Source organism: Symphalangus syndactylus, chromosome 20, assembly GCF_028878055.3.
Source record: "Symphalangus syndactylus isolate Jambi chromosome 20, NHGRI_mSymSyn1-v2.1_pri, whole genome shotgun sequence".
NCBI classification, from domain to species: Eukaryota; Metazoa; Chordata; class Mammalia; order Primates; family Hylobatidae; genus Symphalangus; species Symphalangus syndactylus.
The window spans coordinates 49607693-49617335 of record NC_072442.2 but is presented as its reverse complement, the minus strand read 5'-3'; the positions used below and the strand labels follow the sequence as shown (position 1 = coordinate 49617335).

General features: G+C 53.3%; 1 long non-coding RNA gene across 1 annotated transcript; it reads left to right on the top strand.

Annotated features, from left to right (window-relative positions):
- The first annotated feature begins 20 nt into the window (after positions 1–20).
- LOC134735254 (uncharacterized) lies at positions 21–6524 on the top strand. Its single transcript, XR_010118242.1, has 3 exons — positions 21–579; positions 1081–1481; positions 5969–6524. It is a non-coding gene; the product is annotated as an uncharacterized lncRNA (long non-coding RNA).
- The last annotated feature ends 3119 nt before the right edge of the window (positions 6525–9643 follow it).

Sequence of the window (9643 nt, the reverse complement as noted above, 5' to 3'; positions counted from 1 at the left end):
GCGACGCCGAGGACGCCAAGTTCTCTTCACACGCATGCGCGGAGCCCGCCCGTGCTCCTGGGTCCTCCACCTCCCTGCTCCCTCTTCTCCTCTCCTCCGCGGACTTGGGGTCCGCAGGAGCCCTCCCCCGCCACCGGGAGGCCAGTCTCCTACCCGGCATGTCCACCTCCCGCCGCGCTGCTCGGGGCTCCCCTCCCCGCCCCTTGCTCGTTCCCAGAACTGGGCCTGGGTTAGTGCGGGGAAGGGGGGTGTGGTTGTCGAGTGAATAAGCGAGTGGTTGGGGAGGCTTGGTTTCGGCGTCCCAGAGCCCGATTGACTCAGCTGAAAAGTTCAGGAGAAACAGAGACTTTTGCAGGAGCAAGCTGGGGGCCAGGGGAGGCGAGTGAGGAGGGCAAAGGGTCTGTTCCCTGTCACTCTGACAGAGAGAGGGGCTTCCTGCCAGGAAAGAGTGGTTTCTGGAGCAGACCAAGGAAGGAAACACCGCCCGAATTCACGGAAGAGGCTGAGGACTCTGGCTGGAAACACGTGGCCGGCTTCTCGCCTCTCTCCTGCGGCTATTTGCCCCGTTTCCTGGCCAAGGTGAGCCACTGCTCCTCAGACGAGGAAAATCGTGGTGACTTCAGCACCCGCATCCCCAGTACTGTCTCCCGTACTGGAAAAGTTACCAAAGCACGCATTCTTTTGACAGGAAGTTAGCAAGGTCTTCCTTGCTTAAGAACAGGTGAAGGGGGAGATCTATTTCTGCAGCTGTGACCATCCTAAGATAGGCCCCCGGCAGCAGTCAAGGAAAATCCAGACAGGAAGCTGGGCTTAGCACCCCGAGTAGCCCTTCCCCCATTCTCCATGTCAGCTCCCCTTCCTGCCAGTCCTGGAGTAAGAACCAGAAAGACCATTCCTGCCTCCCCCTTTGCTCCGTAGTCCCTGTCTCTGGGGGAGCAGGCTTGTGGGCGTTGCTTTACTGTCCCCATGGGTCTTATGGCTTCAATAGCCATTAACAAGCTGAGATCCAGGCACTGGGGTCACAGCCCCCCAGTGAGTAGAACACAGAGGTGCCTCTCTCCATCTCCGCTCTCATTCCAGGTAGAAAGAGAACCAGCCATTTTGCTCATCATCAACAAACCTTGACCAAGGAAGCGTCTGCGTGTGCAATGTGCCATCTGAACTCTGGAGGCATAAGCAGTATGGTCACTGGTCCCAGCATTGTCAGGAAGTGAAAATGTATCCATGGAAAGAGAGCAGAAAGATAAGACTACGCCCCGGGGATAATGAAAAAGAGAGGACTTGACTAATGAGGGATGGAGTTCCAAGGAAGGCAGTCCTTGATGGGGCCAAGCAGCATGGGAAGACGGGCGCTATCAGGCTGGGGACAGAGCCCGAGCCAAGACCCAGGTGTATGAATGGACAGGACCTGAGATGACCCAGTGGGTCAAACCATCTGATGTGGAAGAGGAGCTGGGCAGAGAGCAGAGGTCCAGGGACAGGTCAGACTTGAATGCCAAGGTTTGGAATTTAGGCTTGGCCCTGTGGGTAATGGAGAGCTATCAGTGGGTTTCAAGCAAGAGGGAGAGACCAAGTGATGTGGCCAGCCATGTTTCAGGAAGATTGTTCTTGTCCACCTTTGTTTATGTCAACCACATTTAGAAGTAACAAATGTCTGATAGGGGGTCAGGTGCGGTGGCTTGTGCCTATAGTCCCAGCTACTCAGGAGGCTGAGGCAGGAGGATCGCTTAAGCCCAGGGATTCAAGGATGCTGTGAGCTATGATCACGTCACTGCACTCCAGCCTGGGCAACAGGGTGAGACCCAGTTTCTAAAACAAACAAACAAACAAACAAGAGTCTGACTGGGATGCATCCTCCCAATAGAATACTATTCAACCATGGATAATGTGGGAATAGAATATCTCTGTTGATGTGGAAAGTTGTCCAAGAGAGTTGAGTCAAAAATATCAGTAAGCATAGTAAGATCTTATTTTTGTTTTAAAAATCATATGCATAAGTCCAGGCACGGTGGCTCACACCTGTAATCCCAGCAGTTTAGGAGGCCAAGGCAAGAAGAGCACTTGATGTCAGGAGTTCGAGACCAGCCTGGCCAACATGGTGAAACCTTGTCTCTACTAAAAATACAAAAATTAGCCGGTCGTGGTGGCAGGTGCCTGTGGTCCCAGTTACTCCACAGGCTGAGGCACGAGAATCGCTTGAACCTGGGAGGTGGAGGTTGCAGTGAGCCGAGATCGTGCTGCTGCACTTCGGCCTGGGAGACAGAGACTCCATCTAAAAAAAAAATTCATATGCATATACATGTGTGTATGTACATATATATGCGTGTGTGTGTGAATACACACACACACACACACACACACAGATCCAACTGTGGAGCAGCTGTCAGAGCTGGCCTGTACCCCCAGCCTCCCCCAGAGTCTTCTGCAGAGGATTCCTGCCCTCACCTACAGCCCCTCCGCCTGAGGACACCTGGCCACAGGTGAGACAGGCCAGAAGGTGGCACAGGAGCAGCCCACAAGCAATAATGGATGGGAGCTGATAGCTAAACTCACAGCCTCTTGGCCTCAGTGCGACAACTCTGAGGTGTCTCCCACAGAGCCTCTCAGTGATGCCTGTGGGCTTGTGCCCAGGTGGCCCACAGTGACCCACTCAGAAAGGCACACTTCACTGCCTTTCCTCCTCTCCCTGTCCCTTCTCCACTCTCTCGTAGTGCTCACTTGGATCTCCTTCCAAAGAAACTACTGCTCCCCAAGCCTTGTGTCAGGGTCTGCTTTTGGGGGATCCCAACGAAGACATCAGCCTCCTACTCACTCCACATCTGCCCCCAGGCTACTGAAAACTCCTGGAAAAGGGACTTAAGTAGCTCTATGATACATCTGCATTCAGAGATGTGAAATACTGAAATAAACATTGAAGAAAATGAGTTTGGGTGTACAATGGTCAATAGATTCAACTGAGGCAAGGCTGGAGGCAGGGGGCCCAGCAAAGAGGCTGCCACCCTTGTCCCTCTAAGGAAGCCTACAGCTGGCTAGAGGTGGCCGTAGAAAACGGTCAGGAGGAGGTGATCATTCCAATGCCTCAGAGGTAAAAGTGCATGTTAACCACTTGTATTTTGAAAAACAAGGCTGAGATCAAAACTATCTGGCTTATGGTATTCAATTCGATTTCTTTGTCAAAAGAAACGGAAGCATTTGCCATGAAGAAAGGAAAGCCACACACTTATCTTCCTGAGCTATTTTGCTCATAGGAGATCTCACATCAGCGCATCTCACATCAGCAAGAATAGAAGATGACGTACTTTCCTGCTATTTGCCTTGCCTACTATTATTTTCTTTGAGACGCTGAACACTCCACCTATTTCTTTATTATTTTCTTCTCAATAGGAAGTCTTGTTGGCCTCTTTGGATTATTTTGTTTTTCAGATTTTTTTTTTTTTTTTTTTTTTAGTGACCCAAGACGATATGTACTATAAGTCCTCCCCATTGCCTTTGTAAATCTATTTCTGGGAATAAGCTAAACATAGGAAAAGATTTATACTCAAACATGTTCATCATAGTGTTATTTTTAAAAGTTAAAAATTAAACATTTGGCAGGACATGGTGGCTCACGCCTGTAATCCCAGCACTTTGGGAGGCCGAGGCGGGTGGGTCATTTGAGTCAGGAGTTTGAGACCAGCCTGGCCAACATGATGAAACCCCGTCTCTACTAAAAATACAAAAATTAGCCAGACATGGTGGCGGGCACTTGTAATCCCAGCTACTAGGGAGTCTAAGGCAGGAGAATTGCTTGAACCCACGAGGTGGAGGTCGCACTGAGCTGAGATGGCGCCACTGCACTGGGCGACAGAGTGAGACTCTGTCTCGAAAAAAAAGAAAAAGGAAAAATTGAATGTTACCCAATGTCTAATAATAGGGGGATGGTTGAGTGAATTAAGGCAGTTCACTCAAAAGAATATTGCGCCATTATTAGAAACCATGGAACTGTGAAAATAAGCTACCTCCTCTTTTCCTCAGATGGAAATGGAGAGAAATAGGCCCTTTCTAAGAATTCAAGTGGAAATTTCAAAGCTATTTTTGGTACAGTTGAGGAAGCATTGTTCAGAGAGTGACCCCAGCAAATCAGCCCTTTCCTTGGGTGCAGTTCCTAAAGAGACACAAATTGGAAGGAGCTGCAATATGAAAGTTGAAGGAAAGGAACTAAGTATTGCTCTGCAGAATTATGTTATTGACTGGATATGCAGGAGAGAGGGAATCTTGAAAATTCAACAGTGAAGAAACTTCAATTTTCTGCCTAGAGGCTCTAGCTGCACTGTTTCTGCAAATTATGGTTATCCTGGTGAGATACTCGGGTGTGCTTTTGTCCAACAGACACCTGCAGGTACTCTGAGGACTTATAAGTGAGCACATTGCACAGGTGGGATGCCCCGTGATGGGGACCTGGCTTCGAGGTCCCACTCCATTGGAACTGCACTGTGGGGTGGAGTACCAGAGCCTCCCCTCCCAGCCCCCTGGAGTCAGGGTGCCACCACCCATGGGGGAGCATCCTGATGCAGCTCCCAGGAAATCACCCCGACCAAACCACTCATGGAAGAAGCTGACTGCAGGCCGGGGTGGGGGTGCAGTGGGGCGTGACCAGGCCGATTCCTGTGTGTCAGGTTCTGAGATGTGGTTCTGTTTCGCAAAATTATTTTGTTTGTGGGTAACTGAAACTCAATTTAAACTAGGTTAAGAGAAAAGGGTGGGCTTTTTTGGCTCATGTGACAAGACAGTAATGAAGTTGGTCTATAGTTTAACTGGTTCAGAGACTCAGTGTCTTCAGGCCCCTCTCTCCTCCTTCCTTCCCTCCCTCCCTCCTTCCTTCTTTCCTTTCTTCCCTCCCTCCTTCCCTTCCCTCCCTCCCTCCTTCCCTTCCCTCCTCCCTTCTTTCCTTTCTTTCCTCCCTTCCCTTCCGTCCCTCCCCCTTCCCTCCCTCCTTCCTTCCCTCCCCTCCCTCCCTCCCTCTTTCCCTCCTTCCTCCCTCATTCCCTCCCTCTTTCCTTCTTTCCTTTCTTTCCTCCCTCCTTCCTTCCCTCCTTCCTTCTTTCCTTCCTTCCCCACCTCCCTTCCCTTTCCTTCCTTCCTCCCTCCTGACTCTGTCCCTGCCAGCCTGGATGCCAGCTTCCTTCCTTCCTTCCTTCCTCTTTCCTTCCCCTCCTACATCTCTGCTTCTCTGTTTGATGTTCCTGTTTCCTCCTCCTACAGACAAGCTTCCTCCACAGGTGGGAGACACACCACGGCTCCTTCGGACACATATAGAAACTCCCAAGGCCAAAGAGATTGTCTTTCCTCTAATCTCAGTACACATAACTCCCAGGGAAGGATTATGATTGGTTCAGCTTGAGTCTTGTCCCCAGGTTTTGGATGAGCCACTACGGCCCAAAGGATTGGCCAGAGGTGGGTAACATGCCCCTCCGTGTGTTAGGGGAGGGGGTCATCCTTTAAGCAGCAACTCCGCAGAATCACATATTTGGATGGAGTAGGGAAGGAAGCCACTTCCCAAAGGAAGGAGCCAAGAGAGGGAAGCATTTGTTCCCCTTAGGTTGTGGAGAAAAAGCCATATTTAACATACAGCTTTTCTTGTCCAGTCATTCCCATCCCTAGTCCAAAGACACTTTGTGCAAATTAGAAAAATTAGCCCCTTCCCCTAGGCGTTTTGCTGCCATCTTTCAGAACATTATCATCTTGTTATACTAATCTACACTGACTTCAAATTTGCTTGGTGCCTGGAATTGTGTAGTATGCAACCCATGCAATGGAATGTAGCAGCCCTGCCCGTTCGTATGTGGTAATCCCCTTCAATTACTCCAATTGCTCTTTTAAAAAGGTCTTGCCCTGTAGAGCTTTGGGCAGTGGAGAGGCAGAAACCAAGGAGTAGAGCCATAAATGGGAATGACAGCAGCTCCTACCCCCTCTTCTCCCATGCCCACAGACAGGGAGCAGCGGCCCGGTGATCATCGGGGTGGTGACCAGCAGTCCCACATGGTGACCAGCAGCAAAGTGAACTGAAGCCACAGCAGGGCTGGGGGTAATGACAGGGCCCCCGAGGAGCAGCTTCGGGAAGACAGCATGGGAAGGAAATGGGAAAAAACGTTTGCTTTTCCTCCTAACGCTAGAAGAAGCAGACCCTTGCAAAGAAGAGGTGGGGCTGGGCAGGTACTTGGATTACATCAGCAATGAAACTCCAGTGAGTGGCAGTGGGTGTGTGTGTGGCTGTAGTTGTGGGTATGTGGGCTTGTGCTGTGGTGTGTGTACACACACATGGGCACTCGGTAAGAGTCTTGTGTCTGTGCGATATGGCGTTTGTGTTGCTGGGGGCATGAGTGTGCCTCTGGGCGCATATAGAAGCCATATGTGTGTGCACAAGCCCGCTCTGCGGGTGCGAGTGTGTTCGTGTGTGTCTCTTCAGTGAGTAGAGCCAGAGGAAGAACCGTGTGCATGTGCCCCTCCACTTACCATGGGCTCTGTCCCAATAAACCCATCGTGAAGTTGAGAAAATCCTAAATGGTCCAGGCACTGTGGCTCACGCCTGTAATCCCAGCATTTTGGGAGGCCAAGGTGAGCGGATCACCTGAGGTCAGAAATTTGAGACCAGCCTGGCCAACATGGTGAAACTCCATCTCTACTAAAAATACAAAATTAGCTGGGTGTGGTGGCGGGCACCTGTAATCCCAGCTACTTGGGAGGCTGAGGCAGGAGAATCACTTGAACCTGGGAGGCAGAGGTTGCAGTGAGTCAAGATCGCACCAAGGCACTCCAGCCTGGGCAAAAAGAGTGAAACTCCATAAAATAAAGAAGAAAGAAAGAAAAAGAAGGAAGGAAGGAAGGAAGGAAAGAAGGAAGGAAGGAAGGAAGGAAGGAGAAAGAAAGAAAAAGAAAGAAAGGAAAGAAAGAAAGAAAGAAAGAAAGAAAGAAAGAAAGAAAGAAAGAAAGAAAGAAAAAAGATCCTAAATGGAACCATCACAAGTCAGGATTTGCATAGAGAACACCAGCGTCACACCTAGGTTTAGAAAACAGCCCTGGGGGTGTGAGGCGACTCTGTGGGGACCACAGGCCACAGACAGAGCAGGGCTGGGCAGAGACGGGCATCGGGCCTGGCAGGAATTTCTTGAACCATGGGCAGGCCTGGCCCCCAGGAGGGGCTCGGCAAGGACTGAGGCTGTGTCCACAGGGTCTGGGCGGAGCTGCTGTGGGGACGTGGGGTGGGCAGCCCCTCCACAGGCCTCCCTATGCTTCTGTCGAAGGCTACTCTGACCTGGGCTCAGCTCACTCGGGGCCCAGGGCAGCCGCCGGAGCTCTGGGACGCCAGGAAAATGGTGGCACGGGACTGCCAAGGCTGACAGATTTGGGAGAATGAGGGCTGGACGACAGGACTCCCCAGGGATTTCTCCAGCTGGCAGCCAGGGGGCACTTCACAGCGGCTCCACCAGGGGTCACCAGAGCGCCAGAGTGGAGGGACGAGGTGGGGTCCATCAACCCGCCCCCCAGCACAGCCCTCCCTCAGCCAGGGACGGATGTCCAGCCAGGGGGGTGGGCGTGGGGGTGGAGAAGGGACCTGGAGATGTCTGTGTGGTCCAGCTAAACAGTTGGGGGTGGGGGTGTGCATGCACTTGTGTGTGTCTGGCGTGTGATGTGAGGGTACGGCTGTGGGTGTACAGATGGGCATACGCTTGGCACACATCTAGTGACCATACTAGTGGTACTTCTCTACGTGAATGGGAGCATGTTACATGCGTGAAATCCATAAACACAGGGGCATGGCTGTGTATGTGTATGTGTGTGTGGGAGTGGGTGTGGGTGTGTGTGGCTGTGGGAGTGGGTGTGGCTGTGGCTGTAGTTGTGGATGCGAGTGTGTGTGCTTGTGCTGTGGTGTGTGTACACACAGGCAGGCACTCAGTAAGAGTCTTGTGTCTGTGCGATAAGGCATTTGTGTTGCTCAGGGCACGAGTGTGACTGTGGGCACAACTAGAAGCCATGTGTATGTGCACAAGCCTGCTGCATGGGTGCGAGTGTATTTGTGCGTGTGAGCTGGAGGCGTGTGTGTGAACGGGTGTAACAGCAGAGGAAGCATCTGCGTGAACGTATGAAGGGTGATTTGCACATGACTGAGCCTGTGGGAGCACAGCTTTTGTGTGGGTGTGTCCGTAGGTGTGCACTCGAGTGACTGTGAGTGTGAGCCAGCGACTGTGTGAGCGTAAGCCAGCGTGTACCTCAGGAGTGCTTCTGGGAATAAGTGTGGAGATTCGAGTGTGAGATGAGCCTGTGTAAACTGTCGAGGTTGGGAGAAGAACGACCTATATGGGCTCATACATGTGTCCCGGTGAGTGAGTGTTTGTGTGCCCTTGTGTGTGTACCCATTCACAAATGGGTGCGTGTGCCCGGGAGTCTGTCACTCCTAAAGCAGTGAGGCCAGAGCCCAAGCGGTTGCAGGCTGAGCCCAGAGCACACCCAGCGAGGGAAGTGTGGCCGAGGCTCCCACCTGAAGATTGGCCCAGTCCTCAGGTTTCACTCATGACCCTGTGACATCAGCGGCAGCAGCTGTCCTCGCCGGCCCGGCCCCCCAGCCAAGTCCCCCAGAGTTCCAGCCCCAGCCTGAGGTGGGCACGGCGCTCTGGGCTTGTCAGCAACCGCTCTGCTCCCGTCCAATAGTGAGTACTGCACCCCCACCCCCGCCCCGGGCCGGGTACCCCGAGGGGCAGGCCACCCCGAGGGGCAGGCCTCTCTGGCCCGAACCCCAGCCTGGCTCCGAGGAAGTCACCACTTTGCTCTGGGTACTGCCGACCGCCTGCCCACTCTGCGACCTGAGCCCCGCTCTGTCCCACAGCCCCTGCTGAATCTTCTGGTGCCTGGACCCTCTCTCCGGCCCCAGACTTGCCTCTCTCTGTCCCGTCATCTGTTCCCTCTGCCCCTGCCTGGCGAGCTGTCCCTGCCCTCAGCAAGATTCCTTGTTCTGGTCACAAACAGCCCACGGGCTAAGGCTCGGCTCCGGAGGGGCATGGGTGACCCAAGGGACGCAGAACAGGGCTGCAGTTTCTTCAGGAGAGAAGAGCAAGGAGCCGAAACAGTGACTTTGCTTGGCCTGTTTGCATGGCTCAGAGGCAGGGCGGTGGGGGGAGGAGTGCGGCGGGAGGCCAGGGTGGGGGGTGCCGGCGGCTCCTTTGCTCTGCTGAGAACAGGAATCTGCGAGATGCCAGCAGAGGACACATCCCAGGCTCTGCCCACGTCCCTGCCCCTCCCCCAGCCCACCCGGCACGGCTGGGCTCTTTTCCTAGAGAAGTGGAGAGCGCTGAGCCCTGCCGAGAAGGCGAGGGGGACATGGGGACGGGAGCCAGAAAGCCCAGCTTGAGGGGAAAAATATGTGACCACAGCGAAAAGGGTACTCTAGGGGGCCAGAAGGGGTCTCCTCCTCCTTAGGAGGAGACACAGGGCCGGAGAGTGGGGGTCGGGCTGGCACAGAACACAGCCCCCTCCCTTCCTCCCTGCTGGGGTGGGCCGTGGCTGGTGGAGAAGGCAGAGTGGCCTGAGTGGAGTTGGGGGGATGTAGTTTGGAGGCAGGGAGGGCTGGTTCTACCAGGACCCTCCGGATTCTTCCGGGCCATCCCCAAGT